Genomic DNA, 14,333 nt, shown 5'->3' with positions numbered 1-14,333 from the left:
GGAGCTAGCATGATATTAGGAAAAGTAAAGGGGAGGTACAAAAAATAGGAAATTTAGGTATTCCTGTGGTGGGAATCTTACGTGAAAATGTAGACATCGAAGGGGTTGTGATGGATAAAAGTGACTTTTATGAGATCGAGGGAATGAGTGATAAGTATGATATGTTGTTAGGGTACAGGTACCTGAAGAAGTGTGGGATGGTGGTACGTCCGAGCATGAATATGATTGAATTGCATAGGAAGGGGAATGTACGTGGAGAGTTGTACTTGGATAGGGATGGAGGGATAAGCAGTAAAATATGGAAGGGAGTGACATCGGTTGCGAAAGAGAGTGTAAAATTGCTGCAAGAAGTTGGAGAAGTTGTTAGTGTGAGAGTTGTGTGGCCGGATAGTCTTGGGATTGTCAGAGGTGACAAATGTGCATATGTGGTTGAGGGTGTGGATGCGAACAAGTTGATAAGAGTGAGCATGCATATATACGACAGGATTTTAGATATGGAGAATCCTCAGGTTTTTGTAGCCTCATTGCCGAGTGTTAGGAAAAAGCCAGTGCGAGGTATACATGAAGGTGATTGTGTGGGGTTGTTATATATGTTGGTGAATGTGGACGACAGAAGATATGTTAAGGTACGTTAGGTGATGACAGGTAGCGTGAAAGAAAGTGATGAATGGAAGTATGATCAGTTGAGAGGACGAATTGAGGTGGATGAGAATGTCAGTGATGACGTGAGGGAGCGGTTGATGCAGATGTGGGATAGGCGGGCTGCGTTGAGTCGTGGTGACGAGGATTTTGGGGGATCTAAGCTTCCTGAGTTCAAGATAGTTTTGAAAGTTGATACCCCCATATATCACCGTCCCCGACACTTTTTTTGCTCCTATTACCCAAGAGATTGAGGAACAGTGGGAGGAACTTGAGAGAGAAGGAGTGACGAGAGGAGCAAGAGTGCTTGGAATAGTCCCATAGTCCCAGTACGTAAGCCAGATGGAAGCTTAAGGATCTGTGTGGATTACAGAAAGGTAAATGAAGTGACTGTGAAGGAGCGATTCCCAATGAACGTGGTGTCTGATTGTGTGTATATACGAGGAAGGGAGCAGGCATGTTATAGCTTTTTCGAGTGGTAGCTGTCACTACCAATTCAAGCGGTTAAGTTTTGGATTGGCTAGTACACCTGCTGCCTTCCAGGGGGCAATGAATGCAGTTTTTGCTGCTTTTGATAGAAGGAAGGTGACTGTGTTTATAGATGACGTTTTTGATTGTGAGTGAGACTGTTTGAGGAGAGTATAGAACTGGTGAGAAGGTGTTAGAACGGTTGGAAGAGGTTGGAGTGAAAGTGAAGCTAGAGACGTATACGTGGTTGGCTGGGGAAGTAGAATTGCTTTGTCATATGGTAAGTGCAAGTGGCGTAAGGAAGAGTGAAAAATTTGTGTAAAAGGTAAGGGAGTTTCCATGTCCCCGGACCGTGCGTGAGTTAAAGGTTTTTTTGAGTCTGATCGAGTTCGGGAAGAAGTTTGTAAGGGATTGTTTGGGTATAGGGAAGCCGTTGACTGAATGGACCGGAAGAAAAATTGTCTAACTGAGGTGGAATGAGTGAATGGTGGAACATTTGAGAGTTGAAAGAGGAGACTGCGAGAGATATCACCTTGGCTGTTCCAGACTATAGTAAGGATGCAAGTAAGCTTGAGTTGTACACTGATGGGAGGATGTTTGGTGCAGATGCAAGAGATGAATGGGGAGGGACAATTGAGAGTAATTGTGTAGTGAGTAAAGCCTTTAATAAAGCAGAGCTGAAGTATTTGGTGGTTGAGAAGGACCTTGCGGCAATAATGTTTTGTGTGAAAGCGTTGAAAGTGTTTTTTGTATGGGGGAAAACAAAATTTCTCATAAGGACGAACCATCAGCCGTTAGTGTATGTGATCAAGAAGGAAAGTGTGAATGCTAGGATTGCGAGGACGATTGAGGATTTGGGTGAGTTTGATTTTAGATTAGAATATATGCCAGGGAGTAAAAATGTGATTGCTGATTGATGTCTAGGATGCATGGTAAGGGAAATGGTGTCGTGAAGAGTGACTGGAATCCGAATATGGTACCTGAGGTTTTAGTTGTAAAAGAGAGGTTTGAAGGGGATGAGAGAGTGTGTGAATGTTTATTTTTTTAGCACTGAAAGACTTGGAAGGTAGGGGTCTGGCTGGAAGAAGTACCCGGTAGTGTGAATGAGTTTGCGAGTGAAGTTGATGAGTGATGTGCAGAAGGAGTGGCATATACAGAGGAACAAGGTGGGGAAGGGAAAATATTACATAAAATGTTGTCAGCAGTCAGCTGAGTTGTTTGGAATAAAAGTGTTTTTTTTGTATTTTGGGTGGAACAGGACCGGTTGAGTATTGAGGGAGGGTAGTACAGGTAGTGGACATGGGGTTTTGATGATTCAGTGTGGGGAACATGGTTGTATTTGGTTGGTTACAAAAAGGGACTGTGAACGGGATTTGAGTTAGAGTTGCGGAAATGGGGAAATAACTGAGGATGAATGTGGTGAGGATGATTGTGATGAGGATAACCAGGTGGACATGGTAGTGAATGTATGCATGCATGGGACTCAAAGGAAAATGGTGACATTTGTCAGAATAAATGAGTGTGAGTATTGTAGTTTGGATGACACAAGGGCAACAAGTTTCCTTAGTGAGTGGGTCAGGTGTGAGTGAACTGGAGAGATGGGATTGGGAAGTGAAAAGGCAGTGTACAGTGTACAAATACATGGGTTAGGACAAGGAAGTGTTTTAGTATGGGAAGAGGTACGGTTAAAGTTAGGTTAGGAGATTTTGAAGTAATACATAACTTTATAGTTATAGGAGAAAACGATATGCCAGCTCGCTTTTTTGATAGGGATAGATGTTTTTTGAGGATGCATGATATAGGAGTGGGATATAGGAAACAGAATTCTTAGAAAGGGGGCCAGAAAAATATCTAGGATTCAAGATAGTAATGCATTTGTAGCGAACTTTGTGGGCATGATTGATATTGCTTGGAGTGAGAATGATCTGTTGAGTGAGGAAGAGATTGAGGAAATGCAAGACAAGTGCCTGGGGATAAATATGTTGCGACAATGTGTTTTGGGAGGAGTACGTGGGGAAGATTGACCATGTGAGCTGGATTTATATAAGAGGGTTGCTAAACGGTTTGTAGTGTGTAAAAACATAGTGTATTTTTACATCAGGAACGGGTGTATGGCAGGGAAGTTTTATATGCCAGTGTTTTCTGTTGAGTCAGCTGTGAGTATGTGTTTGTTGGTGCATTATCAGTTTGGGCATATGGTAAAAATAAGTTGTGGGAATGCATGATAGAGAGATTGTATGCCTGTGTTGAATAGGATTTATATGGTTTGTAGCTGTCACATGTGAAGACTGTACAGAGGGGAAAGTTTTTCAGTGTGTGCATGCAAGTCTGCCTGTGTTGCGATTGCAGATGAAAAAGCCTTTTGAAATGCTTTGTGATTGATTGTGTTTCTTTACCGAGGACTGACAGAGGACGGGGATGATTGTGATGGTGGATGACATAAGTAAATTTGCCTATGTGGTCCCCATCAAAGATAAGAGTGAAACTGTTGCGCAAATGGTGGGTCAAGTGATGTCGCCGGCAAAAATGTTGAGTGATAATGGACCTGTGTTTGTGGGATGGAAATTTGAAGAAATGTTGAAGGAATGGGGTATTGTGCATGTGTATTCTATGCTGTATATGCCCAGTGCGAATGGTTTGGCTGAAAGGACTGTTAGAACGATGACTGAGACTTTGTGAATGATGAGTAAGGGCGACAATGATTGGGATACGAATGTAGAACATGCAGTGTGGGTATATAACGCCACACTGCAGAAGAGTATAGGTATGTCTCCTTATAAATATGTGTGGAATTTTGTAAGGATTGTTGGGCCGCAGTTGGGTCAGTCAGAAATTCATTGGGATTTGTGGAAGAAAGCGAGTGAAAGGTTTGAAAGTTTTAAGATTGGGAATAAAGTGTTGAAAGAGGTGGTTGAGATAGGATGAATGAAGGTGAAATAAGTAAGGGGGAAATGTGAAAGGTCTTTTGAGATTTTGGAAGTGGGACCGAGTGGATTGAGTTGTGTTTTGGGGAAATTGCAAGTAGGTGGGTGAATGGATGACGTTAGGGCACACCATAGCCAACTCTATAAGTGGAGGGAAGTACCACAGTATGGTCGGGAGGATGCGATGAGTGAATGGTTGAGGGTGAATAAGTATGAGCTGAGTGTAGTGTCAGTGAACAAATGGGTCTGGGAGATTGACTGTTAGTGTTGGTTGAGTATGGAAGAAAGTGGGAGAGTTTAGAGAAAGGAAGTGGAAGGGAAACACATGAACGACATGGTAAAGGGGTTAGTGGTAGGGTGCAAACTGTTCATAAAGCGTGCAATACGGATGACTTTGAGGGAATGAATGATACTTATAGTGTATGTGGGTTTGAGTTAACAGGGATAAGTAAGACCTAAGTGGGAAGGAAACTGAGTAGTAAGGAGGTAGTTAATAGGATGGATAAGTCTTTGCAAGAGTTTGACAGAAGTATGGATGAACTGAGTGGTTTGGTAGCAGAAATAGGGGAGATGTTGGGACCAGAGTTAGAAAATATTGCAGAAGTAGTGAATGAGATTTGGGAGGATAGTAGTTAGGGAGATAATGGTAGTTTGGATGAAAGTGGTTTAGAAGAAGTAAATGGCAATGTAACTGAGATAATGTATGAGGGTCCTCAAACAAGATCCAGGGGTCCTGCATCCGAGCATCCTTGGTGTTGCAAAAGGCGATTTAGTGTGGATGTTGCGAGTGTAAGGAGGTGTTGTCAAATGTACTGGGGAAGGTAATATGGAGGAGTGATAATGGTAGTATATACTTGACAAAGTCTCTGAGGGTTGCATGAGAGAGAGACGAGAGAGAGAGGAGAGAGAGGAGAGAGAGAGAGAGAGATTGGTGGAGGAATAAATGGGAGTCGTTGAATGGCAGTCGTAAGAGTGTGTCTGTTGTGGTGCTCTGTTGTGTATTCCTGTGGTGGCAGCATCAGTTACGAGCGTTGGGAGAAGTGATTGTGTCTGTGAGGAGAGACGGTGCTGCTTGGTCAGTTTTGGGATCAGTATTATTGATGGTCAGCTATTTTGTGTTTTTTGGAAGCTGTTGTGCTGTGCCTGTGTTGTTCAATTTGTTGTGCTTGTGAGTTTGTTGTGTTGTAGATGAATGGTGAGTTGTTGAGTGTTGTTGTTGTTGTTCCTTGAAGTTGTAGGCAGTTTGACTTGTGTTAGTATTGGGTTTTGGTGCTGATAGTGATTGTTGTGCAGTGGTCTTTTGTTGTGTAGTTATTGAATTGTTGTGTGGTTGTTGTCCTTGTTCGGTTGTTTGTGTGTTGTGTTACAACGGTTAGCCTAGTCTAGCCTAGCCTATATCCACCGGACAGCAGCGCAGCTCTTCACCCTGAGTCTGAGGTGAGTAGGAGTGTTTCTGTTTTGAGTTTTTGGTGTTTTAGCTTGTGTAATCCCACCACATCTCCACTTCTAAGGGCACTGCTAAAAGTCCAAAGGGCGGTATGGAGGATATGGCAGGTTTAAGTAACACTTGGTACATGGCTGTGAGAGGCCAGGAGGACAAAGCGGGGAGAGGGAGATCCAGAGCCATCTTGCTCTTCTGCCAGTGATGACTTTTGTCCCGTGACTGAGAATGAGCATCAATTTGCATCCTTCTCTATGATCTCTGTTATGCCCTCTAGCAATCATTTTGATTAATCTACGGTGGTTGGCCCATGCTGCCATTTTGGACACCTGGAAATACATAAGACATGGCAGACAAAGGTTCAAGGCAGGTGTGTGAATCAGACTCGCGGAGAGAGAGAGAGAGAGAGAGAGAGAGAGAGAGAGAGAGAGAGAGAGAGAGAGAGAGAGAGAGAGAGAGAGAGAGGGGTGTGTCCATATGAAAGGGTCATTATCTATTGCCAAGATGGGGAAATTAAATGATAAATCCCCAACTTAAGTCATTGCGAACTATCATCATTTGGCAATAGATTAATTCTCTTTCTCCCCTTTAGGGAATTTGGTTACATAAGGCTTAAACAAACTAATTTTGCTGCGGTCAATAAAGTGTCGGTGTTTACGACACACTTTATTGAATTAAAACCACAAATTAAATATAGTTGCTTTTGTGCTTAATGCAAGGTGTTCTTGCTAAGTTACAATTAATTAAAACTATCTCAGGAAAGTCCCTTAAAGTACAAGTAAACAACAATAAGTCAAATGTAATAATTTAATGTCAGACTAAACATTTATAAATATCTTTCCCATGCGAATCTATTCTCAAAGATTAGCTAATAAACTTTTCAAAATTATTTTAACTAATTTAAATACTAACTAATTGTAATAACTGAGTGAGTGTATAATTTTATGTTACTATATATTTGCTTATTCTAACCTTATTCTAGAATGGTTAGTAATAAACTTAGTTCTATCATCCATGAATACTGTCTAATTAACCTAAGGCAATTCATGCTGTTAATTGGCCATGAAGGGGCATTACACACGTTTTTGCAGGGTCTTAGGGGCCCTGCAATTTCCTTATACAATTAACCCGGTGCCAGTCAGTTATGGAGTTATTCCTTAAGGCTTCTTATTCATGGGGATTAAACAGTATTGAACTTTTCCGTGGAGGAAGATAAACAGAATGAAAATTCTCCTGAAGGAGCAAAAACACAAAAAAAATTATAGAACTAAGAGTGTACATGGATGATTTCTCGGTGGAGAATAAATAAAACACAAATAATAGAGACTAGGGTATTATCAATCACAAACATAAAATAAACAGATAAAATGCAAAAATGGAGCCATACTTTTAACAATATCTCCTTAGAGGCCTAGGCTAACTGTGAATAGCATTCTTCCCTGGCTCTAACTGTGTCTAGTCTCCCAGCCATTATGAATACGGTGCCAGAGGTGGTAACTTATTTGTAATAAGTGTCTAGGTGGGACTTTTAAAAATGGAACATAGCCTGAAGTTTGTGCATGGCATCATAATAACGACTAACGGCATACTAATTTGTAGGACCAGAATTGCTGGTGAGTGGGTTTTGCCTAAGCAGAGCATACATCAGGGAAAGGTGCCTAAGAGGTGAAGATGAAGAAGGAAGGAAACTATAAAGGAAAGGATATGGAAAGTAAAAAATACAGCCAGTCACAAAAGAGGAATAAAAAGGAAGTCGTCTAATTAGCAGAAACTGGCTCTTAATCTGGCTCTTTACTTAATAATGAGAAAAAAACCGAGTCTTTAGTAGATGAGGTTAAAACTCAGGTAGGTGCAATAATAGCTGCTTTTGAGGGCCGTATTTCTGGGGATTTTTTACCAATAGTGGTTTTCGAATCTGCTATGAAGGATGCAGCATATTTGTATAGTTCCCAAATAACAATGCTCTGGATGGATGAGGACCAGAATTCTCCAAAAGTATGTGGCACTGTGCCAAAGCAATAGTGCAGAGAGAGACTATAGGCTCCTCTTTGGTTTCTGGATTACTCAGCGTCTTCTACCTTTCTTCCTTCAACCTCTCCAAGATAGGTTTGATGACGTTTTGGCGGACTTGAAAGAAAGCAAGTCCGTGGAATAAGATGCCGTAATAGTTATCGGCTCCGACTGCTGTGACAGTCGGAACAATGACATTCGTCCTCGTGCCTAACGTTGCACGACTCTGTCTCTGACGTTGTCAACCAACTGAGGGTTGGCAGAGTCCTTACACCCAGACTGGTTAGCTGCTGATGGATGGGAAGAGGAGGAGGTGATTACGGATTCCCGATTTAGGTGACTGACTTCAGGGTGGTTTGCGAGACTGTCCCTTTGGTGGAACTTCTGCTACGGTCAGCATTGTCATTGGGAATACTGGTTGGAATTGGCTCCCCTGCTGCTTCTGCCACCGTTTGTAAAGTCGAGCCGGCGGCGGGAGAGAAGTAGCCTGGACGGGAAGGAAGATTCGTGAGGAAGACTAGAATCTTGCCTTGGCGCTGTCACTAAGGCCATTCCTGGCAGAGTAGGAGGATTCAAATGTGGCTCAACTTCCATGAGGGACAGGGCACGGCACTGAAAGATACCTACAAGTGGCCTAGAGCTGTATAAAGGCGAGGAGCCTGAGAATGTCCTAACGAGATGTCATAACCACCAGGAATGTAGGTAGTGACTGCCAATGTATATATTTTTCAATGGCGATGTTCATGTGATCCTCAACCCAATGGTAGGCAGGAAACAACATTTTAACGTGGTTGAGGTTCTCAATCATAACAAATTTCTGCCTCTCATCTTAGCTGCATGAGGAAGTTTATCCTTCTGAATTATGGACAGCAGTGCAACAAGAGCCGTCAAATGCTAGTGCCTGGTGGGTTAGGATAGTGGCCTCTGAGAGGTATAACAAATACCGGGCCCTGAGCTGGGTGCCTAGAGTTGACGGGTTTCGTCCCTGACATGGTAATGGCAGAAGCAGCAGCTTTCTTGGGGCAATGACCCCAGGAAGAGTTGTGCCCATGCACCTTCTGTGAGTCACAGAAGCTCTTGCTAAAAACAGGCTTTTTCTGGTTGTTTCTCTTTCTCTCTCCTACTCCATGCATGCCTTTTCCCTCTCCTTGGCCAGCCAGTTAGCTAAGCTTTGTCCCTTGAGTTATCCGGCTCTCCCTGCTTCAGTAAAAGCTTTAATTTCCTGTAATATGATGTTATTGGCCATCTTTAGAGGTGGAGATGCGAGTGCATGTGCTGGACTGTTGAGGGTAAACACATGTTGAGGTAAACACAAGGCGCTAAACCCTCTGAATGCAGTTCCTGGGGGGCTAGGAATAGGGGCCGCGAGGTCTAAAATGGCAGGCACAAGGCCTTGAAATATGTGCTCCAGACTCTGGAATGGCCAGGTACTGTCCCTAGGGGTGTATCCCTAAAGGCCTGAATAACACCAATTAGATTCTTCTAAGGTTTGAAACCCTCTAGACGTAAGATACTATTGCAAAGGTTATAAATTCCCTCCACAGCGAAGAAGCGATGCTGATAATTACAAATGAGTTTGAGAATGGATCCCCAAAGTGGGAATCTATCTTCACGAAGGACATGGTTTGTGCTTCCATGATGACGGCGCCTCAAATTCCACTAAAGGTGGAAATTAACACCAGGGTGTAAGACTGTTAAAACACGGTTCAAAATGGTTCCCACAGAATGATAGCCAGCAGACTGTAAATATTTGTCGCTTTGGTGTAAAAAAAAAAAAAAAAAAAAAACCTTGACCGCACAAGATGTATAATACAAAGCAGTCAACAGGCTGAAAATAAAAGTAGTCAACAGACTGTAATGAGATGCGCATATAAAAATGCTGCCAATTTATTTGTCATATGGTTGGAAAAAAATCTTGGCCACATGAACTGGAAGAATATCAAGCAGTCAATCGGATTGTGATGAATATGCATATAAAAATGCTGCAGATTTATTTGATATAAGGGCGAAAGAAATCGTGGTCACAACAAGACTGGTAAAATCTCAAGATGTAAAAATAATTGTCACATAACATATGAGTCCTCCAGAGCGGGAATACTCGTCCTCTGAAAATATAATACGTACGATAAAAACCGGTACGCTTTCTCCACGAACGTGGGAATATGCGCATACCATGATGCAAATAAGATATAAAAATATGGCTTTACAAAGGCGCAAAATTTATCATTTCAATTCCATGGTCTTTATATGGAACGTATTTTCCGTGTTACATTACCGTGGGCTCAATCATCCACCAACCAGAATCTTTGGGCTTATGTTAATTAAGGTCATATGAATAATGATATAAGAATGCGGATCGGGCTCCTCACAAAAATAGTTAACCTTTCATCAGTAATAACACAGATAAATGTGATAAGTAGTATGTGAACCACAAGACGTTCTTCTCCCACCTGCTTACACAGTTTGTCCCTTGTTCCTTTGTCTTATTTACCTGACCCTTCTTCGTAGGGAAGAAATAACTATTACATCAACAAGCAAATCCTTTCCTTTGCAGTCTGTGCCAACTTGTCTCTGGGCAGCCGATCATAATCACATGTTCACGTGCGAGGCGTGCAGGGAGAGGGGTGACCATGAAGTCAAAAAATGGTATTGTTTTTACCTGCTCTTCCTCTACTTCACTGCTGTAAAACGCTGATGCTTCTTCTGTTAATTAATTCAAGTTAAAATAAAAGTTTTTTCTCCGTTCAAAGGCTTCACAGGGCGAGCTATTCGTGATTTACATACTATTTTTAAAGTACCCTTTCCTCAAAGGAAAAAAAAAGAAAAAAAAATTGAGGTAGTGGAGTTCTTTCTTCTCAAGGAATGCTTTTTACAGTGTTTTCTTTTCGCCTTTTTCTTTCCTACTTCTTAGTACTAGTCTGCCACGTGGTAGGCACACCACACACACACACACTCACAGAGAGAGAGAGAGAGAGAGAGAGAGAGAGAGAGAGAGAGAGAGAGAGGAATAACCAGACTCGCTTCGCTAGCATTAAACGATGCAAAATCGTATTTGTGCACTAACATAAAAACCAACTCAGAGCGATCTGTACACCTAACTAAAGCAATCTCTTTCGACACCAGATATTGGCAATTTCATTTTTGCAAAGGAAACCTGGTGATGTGTCCTGGTAATTATAACACTTCCTAGCTACCTCGTGCTTTCATACATGGCGCAAAAAACTAAGGTTAGTGATTGAAACTTCTCTCTCTCATAACTAAAATTTTAGCCTGCAAGCAATACTAGCTTCCCCTATCTCTATCTACAAAATAAGGTGGCAGGCAGAATTTTGGTTTTAGAACTTGAATAGAAATAGCTTACCTGCTGTGGGGGGTTTTTGATTCTCCTTTGACTCATAGTCTTCATCGACGCGATAGTAGAAGACTGAAATCGACTCTCCCACCCCAACCCCCAACCTGGGGTCATAAGATTCCATTAGCTCCATCTTCTCCTCTCTATGTGGGGCAAACTGCTGAGGGAGGTGCTGTTTATAGTACCCCAGTCTGCTGAATAACTGACGCCCAAACTCCTGATTTGTCGTGCTGCATAACCGATGATCTTCTGTTTTCATTTACACATCTTTTTCTCTATCTGCCCAGCCAATTATGGCGTTTTTCAACAACACTTTTACTTTAAATGTCTTGATCTAAGGAAGCTTTCACCATGCGTGAGTTATCAACTCAGGACCTGATCCATCTAGCACTGACAGTTTATTTGTTTGTTTTTGTTTTTTCCGTCTGATCGCACTTGGGTGAATGACGCGTCGTTGGCCGAAATTGTGGGTGGGTCGACGGCTTTTTTATTTGCGTATATATTTTTTAGTTTGTGCAACTGTTCTAACGCGTGTTGGATAATTGTTGACATGATGTTCATTCACAAAGGTGCCCATTGAGTTCTGACTTTCACGAAGTATTTTTGTGATAAGGAAGCTAACTTATTTTGTAATCTGCTGAGATTGGCGCCCAAAGGAAGATTTTTTAAGCTTTGGCAAATACTCTCAAGCTGGAGAAAAAACTGACAATAGTTAAGTTTGTAATTAGGGAGACAGAAATCCAACCCAAGGGACAGGAGAAACTCTTCACGTTTGGAAAGTACATAATTGGAAAAGTTAAAAACAGTCTTACGCTCCTTACAGAAGTTGGGTAAAATAAAACCTAAATTAGATAGTTTTCTATGAGATTGGCTGAGATTGGGCGCCAATCTCAGCCGTTTTACAAACAAAATGAGTTAGCTTCCTTATCACAAAATTCTTTCCTGAAACTCCGAACTCAATGGGCACCTTTTTTTAAGAAAGCTGATCTTGATCTCCTAAAAACTCTCTCAAAAGAGACGTTGAGCCCAGATAGGGGAAGGGGAACTGTTGTCGTTAATAGAGTTGACTATGTTAATAAAATGGAAAAGATTTTAAATGATCATACTAAGTTTCAAGAGATTGGTACTCCCGATTACCAGAATATCTTCAAGACTGAGGATAAAATAAATAGATTTCTTCGTACCGTAAAGAACGATCGCGTCATCAACGAAGACACTTACGAGGAGCTTTTTTTTGCACTGGGTCGTCCTATGGTATTCTTTACAGGCTCCCTAAAATTCATAAGCCCAATGTTCCCCTTCGGCCTATCTTGGCCTCATACAAAACTCCAAATTACAAACTAGACTAAGTACCTTGTCCCCTTATTGGAACCCCTGACTAAGAATAAATATACTCTGCCAAACTCTAACAAAATTTAAAGATTTAATTTTACCTCAAGACCCCGACTTATTTTATGGCCAGCCTTGAAATTGAGTCCCTGTTTTACCAACGTACCTGTCAAAGAGACTATTAGTATTATTTTAAATAAGTTATTTCCTGATCCCGATTCCAAGTTTTGTCATTTCAATCGTGTTGCTTTTAAAACTTTTTTAGAATTGGCCGTGCTGGAAACGGCTTTTGTTTTTAACGGGAAATTGTATAGGCAAGTAGAAGGGATAGCTATGGGCTCCCCTCTTGGCCCAACATTCGCTAATATTTTCATGTGTTCCCTGGAGGAATCCATGCTTGATGATTGCCCATTATCTATCCGCCCCCTATTTTATGCTCGATACGTGGACAACACTTTTGCCCTTTTCAGGCGTGAGTTCCAATCTGAGTCTTTCCTTAATTTGCTAACTCACGCCGCCCTAACATCACGTTTACTATCGAAAAGGAGCAGGAGTGTCGTTACCATTTTTAGACGTTTTGGGTATCTAGGGATAATAACTGTTTTAACAACACTATTTTTACAGGTCTGGGCTCTAATTTTTATAGTTTTCGTTTTTATAAATTTAAGTTAAATTCTCTTTATACACTTATTCATCGGGCACTATTACTAACTTCAGACTGGCAACTTTTCCATAACGAAATTACCTTCCTCTACAAATATTTTAATAACTGTTTCCCTACCAAGATCTTAACAAGGTCATACAGAAATTACTCAGCAAAAAGTTCTCTAACAGCCTTTTGTATTTTAACGTTCCAAAGAAAAAATTTTACGCATCTTTCCATACATAAAATCTGACAACTTCCGTATATGCTTAACAAAAATAATCAACGAACATTTTAATGCCCTTGATGTAAAATTGATTCCCAAAAACCCCCTTACAATTGGCTACATTTTCAGAGTAAAAGACCGACTCTGCCCTTTGATGACGTCTAATGTGGTATATAAATATACTTGTCCCAGATGTGATATGGGAAATTATGTGGGATCCACGAAGAAGGGGGTTAGTCACAGAACGGGATGTCGCCTGTCCAACCCAGACGCATCTAATATAAGAAATCATTTTTTACGATGTAAAACAACATAGAATACAAAGATTTCTCTATAATTGGACAGGTCAACAACCCTAAAGACCTATTTATTTTAGAGACGTTGAAAATAAAACAACTTTTTCCAGGTTTTAAATACTCAGTCCTTAGGTGTTCAACTTTTTTTTTTCTTGACTCTTTTGTTGTTCTTAACGCCTGTTATTGTTTACTTTTCGTTTCTGCTTTTAGTTTTACTCTTGACTTTGCTCTGGCAGGTTAGCTCCACTCTTCCTTTAGTTATTTATTTATTAGTGTTATTATTAATTTTTTTTTAAATAAACCCTTGTATATTAATGTTCAATTTCATAGTTTTTACATTTTTTTCTAATTTATGTAACTTGTGTTTTGACTTAACTTATTGTGTATTTTAAATATGGTCTCCTTTTAAATTGACCTATAGATAACTATTGTTTTTTATTTTAGATTTTTTTAAAGTTTTTAAAAATTATTTTATTTACAACCATTGTAGAATTCCTTCAGGATGCAATAATGTATTGCGAAACGTCGGAATAAATGCCATAATGTCAAAATCATGTGTGTTCCTGCCTGCCTTCATCTACTTAGTGTGACTCTGCCGAGTGGCCTCCTGCTGATTTTGGGGATATATATATATATATATATATATATATATATATAGATATATATATATATATATATGTATGTATGTATTACTATATATATATATATATATATTATATATATATATATATATATATATATATATATATGTATTATATATATGTATATATATATGTATATATATATATATATATATATATATATATATATATATATATATATATTATATATGTGTGTGTGTGTGTGTGTGTGTGTGTGTATGTGTGTGTGTGTGTAAACTAAGGCATTTGTTGTGAAAGTGGAAGAAAATATTATTGGCCTATCAATTTTATTTCCATAGACACTATTGTTCACCATCTGTTTGGTCAGTATTCATAATAAACATAAAGGCAGAGACGGAGAATT

Source organism: Macrobrachium nipponense, chromosome 37 (genome assembly GCF_015104395.2).
Source record: "Macrobrachium nipponense isolate FS-2020 chromosome 37, ASM1510439v2, whole genome shotgun sequence".
NCBI lineage: Eukaryota > Metazoa > Arthropoda > Malacostraca > Decapoda > Palaemonidae > Macrobrachium > Macrobrachium nipponense.
The sequence above is the reverse complement of the archived record's forward strand: the minus strand, read 5'-3'. Positions refer to the sequence as shown.